The sequence below is a fragment of the Aquarana catesbeiana genome, linkage group LG03 (assembly GCF_042186555.1).
Source record: "Aquarana catesbeiana isolate 2022-GZ linkage group LG03, ASM4218655v1, whole genome shotgun sequence".
NCBI lineage: Eukaryota > Metazoa > Chordata > Amphibia > Anura > Ranidae > Aquarana > Aquarana catesbeiana.
The window spans coordinates 624418848-624433883 of record NC_133326.1 but is presented as its reverse complement, the minus strand read 5'-3'; the positions used below and the strand labels follow the sequence as shown (position 1 = coordinate 624433883).

At 43.9% G+C, this 15036-nt stretch overlaps 1 long non-coding RNA gene across 1 annotated transcript in view; it reads left to right on the top strand.

Moving 5' to 3' along the window:
- The window catches only part of LOC141133175 (uncharacterized), a 52328-nt gene extending 52111 nt beyond the window's left edge, over positions 1-217 (top strand). Inside the window, exon 3 of the long non-coding RNA XR_012243016.1 lies at positions 179-217. This is a non-coding gene — a long non-coding RNA (uncharacterized lncRNA). The remainder of the gene's footprint in view (positions 1-178) is intronic.
- Positions 218-15036: the final 14819 nt, after the last annotated feature.

Here is a 15036-nt window from a genome sequence, read left to right as displayed (position 1 = left end):
TAAGTTTAGCCTAATGCCTCACAGAGCCGCCTCTGCCCACACCCAATAGACTCCCACAGACAAGTCATGACATTTACATCCATTCAGCACAATGGAAGACTGTCCTCTCTAACACACCCTTCATTTATCATTTTTCTATATATACCCTGACCTAATTAATAAATTATTGTTTTCCCAGGTTTCATACTTTTGACACAGACAAATTACATTTTCAAAGGTAAAGTGTATCTATAGCTAAAAATTGTATTAGCATTGCATAGAGTGGTTAAGTGATAGAACCCCTGTCTTATTTTTATTGTTATCTGTGTCCCCACTGGGAAAATTTCCCCTTGTCTTGGTGACAGTAGTAATGAGGAAAGTGATAAAACACCCATAGATGTTACGGTTGTCACTAAGATATAACCAATAAGTCTGTGTCATGAAAAACATAGAAATTAGTGCCTAAAAGCGTGCAGCTGCCGTCACTAAGGTATTTTAGATACTCTTATAAATATAAATAAAAAATGACAGCTCTATCAATCCCTCTATCACGGGTGTCAAACTCAATTTCATTGCAGACCACATCAGCATTATGGTTGCCCTCAAAGGGCTAGTTGTATCTGTAAGACTACATGTCCAGAGAAAGCCCCCCACCGTCAGAAATCAAGAGTCCTCCTCCCTCCCTCCCTCCCTTACATCACAGTGCACCCCCCCCCCCCTTACCATGTGTTGCTGCCAGGAAGAAGCTGGGGTGGAGCTGGGAAGTAGAAAGTGCAGGGTCTGGAGGAGAATCAGAAGGAAGGAGTCTGCTGCCGATGTCTGCTGAATGCTGAACCCGGGGAGGCAGAAACGAGGCCGTGATGCAGCTGCAGAGAGAGGTGTAGTGTCTGTAGGAATAGTCTTGTCCTCCTCTCTGCTGCCAATTGCTGATACAGGGGGCATAGGTGAGCTTCTCTGCGGCTGCACAGAGAAGAGCAGGATCTGGAAGACAAGGTGAGGGCAGGGTGGAGCCGCAGCTGTAGGACAGGTGTGCAGGTAACATAGAATGGCCTGGGGGGCTGAATTGGCCTTGCGTTTGACACATGTGCTTTATGTTCAATACAAATATAATGGGAATAAATAAATACGTCTTAGATGCTCGGTTCATATGTGGCATACATAAATAAATTAAAATATAACCATTAAACTACAAATTCTTAAAACAACACCATGTGATATAATTTGTGACCTTTAATCTCATCACAGATTTTCATTAACCCTTAGAAATAATCCTGTCACATTCTTGGTTTCTTGGGACACGGTCCATAGATAGTCAAGGTAAACTGCTCTCGACATTCCTTCTTGTCTTGTTTGTTGTTGCCTATTCTGGTGTCATTGTTGCTTTATTTTTTTCTCTGCCTGATGCTGTTAGGTCGGATCATGTATTATATACTTCCATTGCAGATGTGTCCAATTGTCTGACTTTGAGGGAGTTGATACTGTTACATAGTTACTTAGTTACATAGTCAGTAAGGCTGAAAAAAGACAATAGTCCATCCAGTTCAACCTGTGAAGATGTATGTGTATCAGTGTATATAATGATCTCCCATATCCCTGTATGTTGTGTCCTTTTAGATGTACGTCTTATGCCGCGTACACATGATCGGAAATGCCGCCAGCAAAACTCTGATGAGAGCTTTTTGTCAGAAAATGCGACCGTGTGTATGCTCCATCGATCTTTTGCTGGCGGAATTCCAACCAGCAAAAGATTGAGAGCATGTTCTCTATTTTTCGGTCGGGAAAAGTTCCTATCCGAAAATGTGTTCATCTGTATGCAATTCGAACGCGCAAAAAATCACGCATGCTCGGAAACAATTTGACGCATGCTCGGAAGCATTGAAGTTCATTTTCTGAGCTCGTCATAGTGTTGTATGTCACCGTGTTCTTGACGGTCGAAAGTTCAGAGAACTTTTGTGTGACCGTGTGTATGCAAGGCAAGCTTGAGCGGAATTCCGTCGGAAAAACCATCCAAGTTTTATCTGACGGAAATTCCGATCGTGTGTATAAAAGTCTTTTAAAACTATCCATACTCCCCGCAGTCACCACCAATTGTGGGAGAGAGCTCCACATCCTTATATCCCTAACAGTGAAGAACCCCCTACGCAGTTTAAGATTAAACCGCTTCTCCTCCAGTCTCATTGTGTGCCCCTGTGTCCTTATATACTCCCTAGGACTGAATAGTTTGATTCCTATGCTGGGATCCCCATTGAGATATTTGTAGATCGCTATCATGTCTCCTCTTAAGCGTCTCATCTCCAGTGAGAATACATTTAGTGTTTGCAGCCATTCCTCGTAATCAAGGTCCTCCAGTCCCCTTATTAGTTTTGTTGCCCTTCTTTGGACTCTCTCCAGTTCCAGCACATCCCTCCGGAGGACTGGTGACCAGAACTGGACGCAAAACTCCAGATGAGGCCTAACCAGAGTTTTATAAAGTGGCAGAATTATAGTTTTGTCCCTGGAGTATATCCCCTTTTTTATGCATGATATCATTCTGCTGGCTTTGGTAGCTGCAGCTTGGCACTGCATGCTGTTGCTCAATCTATCATCTATTAGCACCCCTAGATCCTTCTCCATCCTTGAGTCTCCCATCAGTTCTCTCTCTAGTGAATATTTTGCATTTATATTTTTTGCCCCCAAGTGCATTACTTTACATTTCTCCACATTAAACCTCATTTGCCATTTGTCTGCCCACACCTTTATTTCATTCAGGTCATTCTGCAAAATGTCCTGATGTAAGTTTATTACTCTGCTTATCTTTGTGTCATCTGCAAAAACTGAGACTGAACTAGTTATCCCATACTCTATATCATTTATAAATATATTGAATAGAATTGGTCCCAAGACAGAACCTTAGGGTACCCCACTCTCCACTCCAGACCAGTCTAAGTACATGTTATTTATCACTACCCTTTAGACCTGTCCCTGTAACCAGTTTTTTACCCAAGCACAAACCCTATGGTCCAAGCCTGCAGATCTCAGCTTGTAAATTAGGTGTTTACGGGGGACTGTATCAAATGCTTTTGCGAAGTCCAGATACACCACATCCACAGGCCTCCCCCTGTCCAGATGGCAGTTCACTTCCTTGTAGAATGATGTTAGCAGATTGGTCTGGCAGGAACGTCCTCTCATAAACCCATGCTGTTTATCACTGATGATATTCTTGTCCTCAGTAAAACTTTGGATATAGTCCCTAATCATCCCCTCCAATAATTTACCTACTATTGTTGTTAGGCTGACTGGCCTGTAATTCCCAGGAACATGTCTCTGCCCTTTTTTTGAAAATTGGGTATCACAAAAATCAGAAATAATGGCCTGGCTATAACTTGACTGAGTTCTCTGAGGACTCTTGGGTGTAAGCCATCTAGTGCTGGTGATTTATTTGTGTTAAGTTTATTAAGTCTTTCGTTGACTCCGGCCTCTGTTAGCCATGTCAATATGTCATGTGTTGTGTTACTAACTCCACAATCGCTGTTGGTAAACCCTTTTTTTTGGAGAAGAAGGCGTTTAGTACAGTTGCCTTCTCCGTGTCATTTGTAACCATCTTCCCATCCTCATCTTTAAAGTGTGCAGTGTGCTCCAATTTTGTCTTTTTTTTTTTCAAATATAAATTTTATTATTTTCTTAAACAGAGAATCAAAATACAAGAAATGTTACAGTGTCTCACAACAATGCATCACGTTCACATAGAAGTATAAACATGTGATAACTTTAGTCGAGCATACTATAACCAATTCTGAGCATTGCTTCTGTGTACTTTTATGTCCGGTAGAATCCCGTGATCCCTTCCGTCGAACTCAGTATATAAATACGCAATGATTTCAGCTTGGAATCTCCATAATTCTCACGGAAAAAAAAAAAAAAAAAAAGAAAAGAAAAACAAGAAGAAAAAAAAAACCCTGACGAAGAAAAAAGAAAAAAGAAAGAGAGACAGAGAGAGGGAAGAACAGTCATAGAGGGGAGTACAAGAGGGGAAGAGAGGTGGGGGGGGGGTAATGTGGTGGTGGTCTGTGGAGTTAGTGACTCCAGGTTCCTCAGCAGGAGTATTGTCCTTATTAGTATATGTTCAAGTCGTTAGCATAGCCTGCCCTTCATCTGAATATATAAATATATTCCAATGCATCCAAGTGTTGAGGTGTTGCTCCTGCTTATTCTGTGCCGTAAGGACTAAGTCCTCCAATCTCCTGATCTCTTCCACTCTGCGCAGCCACATTCCCACAGTTGGGGGTGAAGTTTTTTTCCAAAATAGTGGGATGCATGATTTAGCTGCGTTCAATAAGTGTCGTATTATTGATTCTTTATATTTCTTTGGCGGAATAGAGGAGACATGCAGCAGTATAAAGGCTGGATTATCATTCATCGGGTAATCCGTAAATTTCTGAGAGATCCTTCGGACTGTTGTCCAAAAATGCTGCAACAGAGGGCAAGACCAAAAAATGTGGAGGAGCGTTCCCCTGGCAGAATGGCATCTCCAGCATCTATCCGAGGAGCTAGGGAATATCTTGTGGAGTCTGACGGGGGTATAGTACCATCTGGTCAATATTTTGTAATTAAGTTCCTGAGTCTTTGTGCATATGGATGATTTCAGTGAGAATCTAATTATTGATTGTTTTTGGGTGTCTGTAAATTGGCATTGTAAGTCTGTTTCCCATTTTTTTATGTGTGTCAAGTCTGGTAGTTCCATCGGGGTATTTAGCAAGATATACATTTTAGATAAGACCTGGGGGAGAACTCCCTCGTCCCTACAGTAATCTTCGAAGGTCGTCAAGTCCCGATTAAAGCGCGTTGGATTGGGAATTGAGTGTAGAAAGTGGTGTAGTTTTAATGCTTCCCAAAATGGTAGTTTGAATTGTCCTCTAGCGTCCATAAGTGACCGCAAGGACGGCCAGGTATTATCCATTAGAAAATGTGTTGCTCTGTCTTTTCCTGATAATGTCAATGTCCTATATCCCTCCCTCTCCAGGCCAGGCGTAAAAGCAGGGTTGCCAAGTATGGGATAAAGAGGGGATTCTTTAGTGGATAGGAGGTTTGCGGAGATCGTGGACGCTCCAATCCGGAGGGTGGCACCGATGACCGGGTGAGACTTTAACTGTGGTGAGATCTGGTCATAACACCAGATCGCTCCTTTTAGTGTGATTTCGGCCTGTGCCTGTTCCAGTTGTGTCCACATTTTGTTTTTATAATGACGGTTCCAGTCTATTATTCGTCCTAAGTGGACCGCTGTGTAGTACTTTTTCAGGTCTGGGAGTGCAATTCCTCCCAGGTTTTTAGGTAGGGTTAAGTAGTTTCTACGTAGTCTAGGTTTAGAATGTGCCCAAATAAATTGGGTAAATAATGAATGCGTTTGTTCAAAATATTTAGGTGGGATTTTAATTGGGAGGGCCTGGAACAGGTACAGGAATTTCGGGAGTATCGACATTTTAAGCAGGTTACACCTGCCGAACCATGAGTGGAGTCCCTTTCGCCAGCCTTGTAGTAGTAAACGGATCTCAGTCAGTAAGGGTGTAAAGTTTAGGTCAAAGGTGCGTGCTAAGTCATTTGGGATCTGAGTACCTAAATATTTAAGGGAGTCTGTGGACCATTTGAATTTAAATTGTGACTTCAATGAATTCATTCTGCCCGTTGGGATATTCATTCCCATCGCAGACGATTTATCAAAGTTTATTTTTAAATTAGACAGGGCTCCATATCTGTTGAACTCTTTGAGTAGGTTTGGTATTGAGATCAGTGGATTGGATAGGGAAAACATAAGGTCGTCTGCATATGCAGAGATCTTGTATTGGGTACCCTTCACCGTTATTCCCATTATATCCGGGTTCGAGCGAACCGTGCACAGGAAAGGTTCAAGGGAAAGGGCGAATAGTAATGGCGATAATGGACAGCCCTGTCTAGTACCATTAGCTATTGTAAAGGGATCTGACAGAATCCCATTTGCCTTGACCTGGGCTGTAGGTATAGTGTATATACTCGAGATCCACTGCATCATTCTGTTCCCTAAGCCTATCTGTTTGAGGACTGCTGACATGAAGCCCCAATTAACACGGTCAAACGCTTTCTCAGCGTCCGTGCTGAGAAAAATGCATGGGGACTTCTGTTGGGTCGCTACGTGAATAAGATTTAGTACTTTTGTAGTATTATCCCTTGCCTCTCTTGCAGGGATAAATCCTACTTGGCCAACATGGATTAGATCTGGAATGAACTGGGTTAATCTATTGGCTAACACTTTAGTAAATACTTTAAGGTCTACGTTTAGAAGGGAGATGGGCCTATAGCTGCCACAAGCAGTTGGGTCTTTGCCTTCTTTTAGTATTATAGAAATGTGTGCCCTCAGCGTATCTCTAGGGAAGGAAACTCCATTGTTTAGGCCATTAAATAGCCTTACCATATAAGGGCCTAGAATATGTTGAAGGGTTTGATAATACTGCAAAGTGAGTCCATCTGGGCCTGGGGCTTTGCCTGGTTTCATGCCTTTCACTGCCTGTTGTATTTCTTCTAGAGTGATGGGCTCTTCTAGTTCTTCTCTGTTCTCTGGTGTTAGTTGGGGAATCTGAGATGCAGAGAGGTATTCCTTTATTTTTGTGTCATTGGGCGGTCTAACAGGAAGATTATAGAGAGAGGTGTAATAGTTTCTAAATTCCCCCGTGATCTGTGTCGGCGTATTCTTCTTCTGTCCCGATTGGTCTATTATCTGAGGTATATATGTGTTAAGTCTTAGGTTTCGTACCGCATTGGCAAGCAATTTCCCACATTTATTTCCTGATTCGTAGGAAAGTTTACGACACCTTTGTAGTGCAGCTTTGGCCCTATATTGTAGTAGCTCCAAAGTTTGCTTTCTCAGTGTCATTAGTTCTGTCTCTAGGGGTGAGGTCGGTGTTATCTTGTGTTTTGTTTCTGTGACCTGAATCTTCTTAAGAAGTTCCATCAGTAAGTGTTCTCTTTCTTTTTTGATTCGCGCTCCATGTTTGATGAACACTCCCCTCAGTACGGCTTTGTGCGCCTCCCATAAAATACCCGGGTCACAGTTGTCAATGTCATTTGTCCGGAAAAAGTGTTGCAGTTCGTTCTCAATATCGGTCTGTACTTCTGGTGTTTGCAGTAGACTTTCATTAAGTCTCCAGAATCTGGATCTGGTGTTCCAATTGGACGATAGGCAGTATCGCATGGTAATAGGAGCGTGGTCTGACCAAGTGGCACTGCCTATTTCCACTGCTTGGATAGTCTCTAACTGTCTATGGGGAATAAAGAAGTAGTCCAGTCTCGAGTATACTTTATGTGGGGTCGAGTAAAAAGTATAGTCTCTTTCTCCCGAATGAGTCAGTCTCCAGATGTCTATCAGTTGGGCATTGTGAAGGTCTTTTGTTATCCTCTTAAGAGTACTCGCACGCATAGAGGAGGTATTTGAAGAGGTATCAACCGCAGGGTTGAGAGGCATATTAAAGTCACCCCCTAGAATCAATTGACCTTCCTGAAAGTCAGAGAGCAGTTTCAGTGTACGATGTAGGAATGTGTCCTGTCTGTCATTGGGAGCATATACTGTGGCTATGGTGACCTGAGTATTTCTCAATGTTCCCTTGACAAATATGTACCGTCCGTCCGGGTCTGTACGTACGTCACTACATTACCATGGAACCGTCCCTGCAATCAGTATCGACACCCCTTTAGATTTAGTGGTCGCGTTCGTCGCGTGATATACATGGGGAAATTGACGACTTTTGAGGTAAATGGGTTTGTCTGTTCTGAATTGTGTCTCCTGTATGAGCGCGATGTCAGTGTGAGCCCTTTTAAGGTCATTTAGGAGCATTCGTCGCTTTTCAGGTATGTTTAGGCCCCGCGCGTTTATGGAATAAATGTTTACCGTGTCCATATTCTCCCTGACTGTGGCTAATGAGAGTGAAGGAACCACCAAAAAATGAAGGGGGTGGGGAGTGAGGGGAGAGTGGGGTAAGGTAAGAGAAGATAGGAAGTTAGCAAGATGTAAAAAAGAAAAAGTAAGAAGAGAAAATTTAAGACAGAAAGTAAGTGCCGTCAGAGAAGGAAGACGACATGTGTCGGATAGTGTAACTATCCTGCCCGTTCCAGAAAAAATATAAATACATCAACAGTGTGTATTGAAGCTTTCTCTGGTATGTACCAAGAGATATGCTTCGGCCTATTGGGGAAGAGGTAAGAGATGACCGTGAGAGGGCCTCCCGTCCCCACCCGCCCCACCCAGCTTGACAGTCGTAAGCTAAGTATCTATTCTCAGTAGACATGAAAATTTCAGTAAGTGCAGCAAAATACATAACCTTATAAACAGTAAAACAGAACATAACAATATTGCTGAGATTGCATCTCCTAGTTCAAGTAGCGTGTCCCCCCAGTCTCTCTCCTCCCAATTCCTGCCTGTCCTGTGATCTATCTTGTGTTTATCTAATGTTTCGAGACAGTCGTGGTATGTGCAGTATAGGAGGGGCTAACTTATCCAGTTCCTGTTTGCTATCTGGAGATAGTTTGTCTGCATCACCCAGATATTAGGGTTCCTGAATCTCTGTGTGTGTAAGAAAGCGGTCTTGTGTCAACTGTGCTGTAGTGAGAGTTTACTCTTTTCTCCTCTACTTCTAGTGTTTACTTCTCACTAAATTGCCCAGCTGCTAACGTCACTGAGACATAGCTTCTCTGAAGTATCTGTCTCATTGTTTTTTCTGATGGTTTACTCTGTTCGCTAGGTTGTGGTCACCTGCTCTCTAAAGGTGTAAGAGAGTTCCCTTGTGTATAGAAACTTTAAACATTGAACATTCTTACAACTCTACAATGCAAACAATCAACTGGAATGAAGAGAGTGACCAGGTACCTGTATAAATACTTTTGTTTAACTCTCGACGAGTGTCTTCTGTAACTGCAGTGCTGAGTAAAACAACATTGCCGGGGTACTGTCATCTTACTCCGCTATTTTTCCCCCTGTTTCCTGTGTTTGCGTTGGTCAAAGTTGTTGCCCCCTCCCCCCCGTTACAACAGAGAAAACATCAGAACAGAGGGTGGGTACTGGCACATATCTGGTTAAAGTCTCGCGAGATATAGGGGGAGACAACCAAGGAAGTCTATCCGTGCGCAGCTCCCCTGAGGTTCAATGCAGACAGGGTTAAGATCATCTCACCACCATACCTTTACTGTGCCTTCCCTGTTTCAGTTCCGTCCCCAAAGTACTGCATGTAGAAGGCCGTGTAGAGAAGGAGTCAGGTTGACTGCTCTCAGAGGTCCTTGCCCCTCATTTTGCTCTCTGAGCCTGCCTATCTGGGACTGTGCCGCTTGGCTGCATAGCGTCACTTCTCAATGGTGGTTTTCCCCTCCCCTGTGCCTCCCACCATCCGGTAAATAGTTCTGAGGGGATCAGTCACCGCCACACAAAAAACCCACCACCATCCGGTGGGTATGGTCAAACCCAACAAAAGAAAAATAAAAATTTAAAATTGAAAAGCAGAAATCTTCAAGAGTAGATATAGTTGGGCCAAACTAGACAAGGATGGAGGAAACCTGTGGGTGGACAGCTATCGTGAATGGAGTCAACTCCCTGGGGGAGCTAGTCCTCTCAGCTTACCCGGCAGTCGCGGTTATTCAGTCCTCTCTTGGTGCCTCTGCCGAGCTGTATCTCGGTCTGTTCCGGTTCCTCTGTGGCCTCGGTGACCGTGTTCTCCGTAGATGTGATGGTCCAGAGCGGGGATTGTGCAGTTGCAGCATCTGGAGCCAATCAGGTACTTCAAATGGTTCGATCTCCATAAATGTAAATAGAGCCGGCAGGTCTGTCGGGGTCCGGAGGGTGAATGAGCGTTGATCCTTTTTAAAGGTGACTGAGATGGGGAATCCCCAACGATAAGTGATTCCAGATCTTCTAGATGCTTCTAGTACCGGTTTCAGGAGAGCTCTTCTCTGCAGCGTTGATCTAGACAGATCCGGCATGATCCGTATGCAAGCTCCATCAAACTCCATGTTGCCCTTCTCCCAGGTTGCCCGAAGTATCATTTCTTTATGGGCATATTGATGGATCCTGCATATGATATCCCTCGGTCTCTCCAAATCTGTCGACCGGGGTCCCAAGGCTCTGTGTATTCTATCAAAGGTAAGACTGTTTGGATATAGTTCCCCCATCAGGTCTCGGAATATCGCCATGATTGTTACCGCCAGGTCCTCCGTGCCCGTAGCTTCTGGAAGACCTCTGAGACGCAAATTGTTCCGTCTGCTACGGTCTTCCATTTCTTCCAGCCGGAGTTGCTGGGTAAGAATTGTGTTTGCTTGTGTGGTACATGAGGCTTCAACTGCAGAGATCCGTCTCTCCAGCGCCGCCACCGATGTTTCTCCTGTGTCCACTCGTTCATTCAAGACCTGTACCTCCTGCCGTACTACCTCTATCTCCTGTCTGTGGGATGCCTCCAGCTTGTTCACTATCTCTTCTATATCGTTCCTTGTTGGGAGGGCCTGCAGGATCGCTTTCAATTCGGCATCCGCTCTCAGAGTCAGCGGTGCCTGTGAGAGTTCTTGTGTTCCCGACCGGAACATTGCAGGTATAGTGAAGTCCATGTTGGGAGTGTTCTGTAACGCTGTCTGGGCAGACGTGGAGGCGGTCAGTGACAAGCGATCTCCATTAGGGTCAGACCTCGTGGCTTCCGCCATCTTGAGACTCGGGGAGGCTCCGGATCGGTTCAGCAGAAGTTGTTGAATGTCTGCACTCCGGCGTGCCTGTGGAGTTGTACGTTTTATGTGTCTGCCTCTCCGCTTTCCAGCGGAGTACATGCCGAGTTGTCTAGGCGAGAAATTACTATTTTAAAGCTGTTAAGGACGGGCCGGGCCGGGAGCTCCTCAGACACACGTCTTCACACAGCCATGTCCAGGCCACGCCTGCTCAATTTTGTCTTTTTACTGTTAATATATCTAAAACATATAATAACATATCTATGTGTCTCTCGTAATCCCTTTTAGCTGCCCTGATTGCGTTTTTACATTTCTTATTGCATTCCTTGTAGTGCTGGAATGCTGAAGGTGACCCATTCACTTTATATTTTTTAAAGGCCATACTTTCCTTGATGAGTCTACTCACATTACGGTTTAGCCACCCAGGTTTAATTTTTGCTCTTCTATATTTATTGCCCATTGGAATGCTCTGTTTGATACCTTTGTTTAATATGTTCCTAAAGCATTCCCATTTCTCTTCTGGATTCAATGATTCCAGAATTTGGTCCCAATTAATGTCATGTAGCAATGACCGTAGTTCAGGAAAATTCGGTTAGTTTGAAATTTAGTGTTTTTGTACTACCCATATGCCTCCTTTTTCTGTGATTTATGCTAAACGCGATCATCCTATGATCACTAGATCCCAAGTCGTCGTGTATCTCCACATCTGAGATCAGACTTGGATCCTTCGTAATTAATAGATCTAACAGAGCACTCTTTCTAGTTGGGGAATCCACCAATTGGGACATGAAGTTGTCCTGTAAAACATTCATGAAATGACAGGCCTTTAATGAGAGAGCTGTTCCCTCTGCCCAGTCAATATCGGGGTAATTGAAGTCCCCCATTATGATTACATTTCCCTGTTTCCTTGCCATTTTCAACTGAGATAGTAATTCCAGCTCCTCCTCCTCCTTCATGTTGGGTGGCCTATAACATACCCCCACTATTAATTTCCCACTTACTTCCTCTTTTTGAAGTTCTACACACACTGATTCTACTTCCCCCTATTTCCATACATAATGTCGTTCCTCTTTACCACCCTTGTATAATTTTTGACATATAGACACCCACCCCCTGCTACCTTCCCTGTCCTTTCGATACAAGGAATACCTTTGTATATTGGCCAGGAATACCACTGTATATTGGCCTGCCTGTATATGCTGGGGACCGAATTCTGGGAGTCTGAGATGTTGAGTAGATAGTGAGGACCAGCGTTGTGATGTTGCTCTCTTTCTTAAGGTCACCATCCCTACAATGGTCAAAGGTCACCATCCCTACAATGGGGCCATTCGACAAGAAAACCATGGACTTTGTTGCTATAGACATTTACCAATCCGGGTACAGTATGTGCAGCACCGGTTCTCTATTGCACCTATTTAGTATACCAGCCCTCAAAAAGGCCACTCGCCTGCTCGCATCTTCTGAGTGGATTTTGAGGGCTGGCGAGCTGTGGCTGCCTGAGAGCGGGGTGGAGGGGGGGGGGGCACCGCCGGCAGCCTGGGTTGAAGGGGAGTTCCAGCGATTGTGGGGAAGTAAGAGAGAGACAACCAGGTGATCAGAGCACAGGGAGCAGTACGATAACAGCTTTAATTTCAATTGCTGTGTTCCCAAGCCCCTCCTCCTGGTCCCGGGACTTTGATAGACAGATCACCTGTCCTATCCCAGGACAGACAATCTGTCAATCAAAGGGGCTGTATATGATGTTGAGCGGTGAGAACACAGCAATTGAAATGAAAGTTGTTATTGCTGTGTTCCCTGTGCTGCACTCTGATCATCCGGGAGGCTCTCCTGTTCCTCTCCTCCCCTGCACAGGTAGGCTGCATAGTGGACACAGGCTGCATAGTGGGCATAGGCTTCATGGTGGACACAGGTTGCATGGTGGACACAGGCTGCATAGTGGGCACAGGCTGCATGGTGGACACAGGCTGCATGGTGGGCACAGGCTGCATTGGTGGACACAGGCTGCATTGGTGGGCACAGGCAGGCTGCATTGGTCGGCATGGATAAAGTTGTTAATGTTTATTTTTGTAACTTAATTCTGTATAAAACATTTAAGTGTAATTTCATGAGATAATTTATGAGGGTGTGTTTAGGGGCGGAATTAGGAGCGGGACTGGATTGGGTGGGACAGCTGGTGGCGAGTAACCCTTGAGGCCTGGCTAGTAGCTAAGAACTTGACATTTTGAGCCCTGTAGTATACCATTAGGGACAGTTTTAAATAACAACACAGCCAAATGCACAGCCAATGTTTATTATTCTTCCTTTGTACCAGCTGTGAAAGAAGAATTGTATAATTAACCAAGTGTATGGAACTTGTCAATTCCTTTTATAGTTTAAGTAAAGAGAAGACTTAAGTCACCAAGAAGTTGTCTTTGTTCTTTATTGGGCAGAACTGTTTAAGTGAGAGACCAATTGTAACCATGGTCTATCTCATGGACAATATCTTGGGAGTTAAAGCCATTTACATTTACCTGTAACCTCCTAGGTTGAGACACTGGTAATATATAGCAGCCAAATGGATAGGAGGCGATGACTGTGACGGATGTCAGCAACCCTGATTGTGGTGGTGGGGGACTGTTGTGCTTTTTGTCCCTCATCTCACACCTTGGTCTCCATCTTAGAGCCTGCTGCAGCACAGAGTTAGTCTGCACCTGTGGGTCACAGGAGTGAAGCCTGACATACAATACCGTGCAAAGGTTTTAGTCAATTGTTTATTTTTTATCTATTTACAAGAGGCAAAATGAGCGAACAGATTAAAAATTTAAACCAAATCAATATTTGGTGTGAATACCCTTTGGCTTCAAACCAGCATCAATTCTTACACTTGCATTCTCTGTACATTTCCACAAATTCAGAGAGTTTGTGGAATTGGAGCCAAGTGTAAAATTACCATATATACCAAGCAGGTATAGACGCAGTGGTTGACCAAGGAAATTTGATGCAGCAGATGAAAGAAACATAATGCTTTCCTTCAACATTGGAAGATGTTCAGCAGTGCCATCAGCACAGAAATGACAGAAACCAGTGGGACCCAGGTATACACATCTACTGTCCAGAGAAGTTTGGCCAGAAGTGCTCTTCATGGAAGAATTGCAGCCAAAAAGCCATACCTCTGATGTGGAAACAAGGCTAAGCGATTAAATTATGCACGAAAACATAGGTACTGGGTGGGCAGAAAAATGTCAGCAGGTGTCCTGGACTGATGAGTTCAAATTTGCTGTAGCAGGAGGCAGTTTATTTGCTGAAGGGCTTGAGAGAGGTATAATAATGTGTGTCTGCAGCCAACAGTAAAGCATGGTTCGAGGTCCCTTTCAAGTTTGGTGTCCTCAATGCTGAGAAATACACGCAGATATTTAACCATTACGCCATACCATCTGGGAGGTGTGTGACTGGTCCCAATGACCCCAAACATACAGCCAATGTCATTAGGAACTATTACCAGTGTAAATAAGAACAAGGAGGCCTGCAAGTGATGGTTTGGCCCCCACAGAGTCCTGATCTCAACATCCTCAAATCTGTCTGGGATTACATGAAGAGACAGAGACATTTTAGGCAGCCTACATCCACAGAAGATCTGTGGTTAGGTCTCCAAGATGTTTGCAACAACCTACCAGTTTCTTCAAAAACTATGTGCCTAGTGTACCTAGAAGAATTGATGCTGTTTGAAGACAAAGGGTGGTCACACCAAATATTGATTTGCTTTTCTCTTCTGTTCATTTACTTTCCATTTTCTTAATTGATAAATATAAACTATTAACACTTCTGTTTCTGAAAACAGTCTTAATTTACAGCATTTTTTTGCACCTGCCTAAAGCTTTTTGCACAGTAGTGTATGTGTACAAGATGTGGTGTTGAGGGTAGATGTGGTAGGCTGGTGAAGGGTGGGATATGTTCAGCATTCCTGTCATGCTATTAATGCTATGAAGTATTGTGAATGAGTGGCAAAGATTACGGTGCCTCTACTGTACTGTACTCTACTGCGCTGTGGAATTATACTTTTAAATATCTTTACATGGCTTGTAGTGCAGTAGATGGCCACCTGCCCACAAGTCATTATTTGTGAACTCCAGCATCTCTAAAGTTTTTTTCCCCAATAGTGCTTCACATCTTATATCTTATATGCAGAGCATCATTTTGCAGCTGAAGCAGAAACATCTCTAGGGATACAAGAGACACCATATTTCTTCTTATTTTGCATGATTCAGAGCTGCCTGCAGTAAAATGCAGAGAAGGAGATGAATCCACACAAACCATGATATTTTGTTAAGGCTGGGTTCACATTGGAGAACGCAGTAGCTCACAGTCCGGTGCGTCTCCATT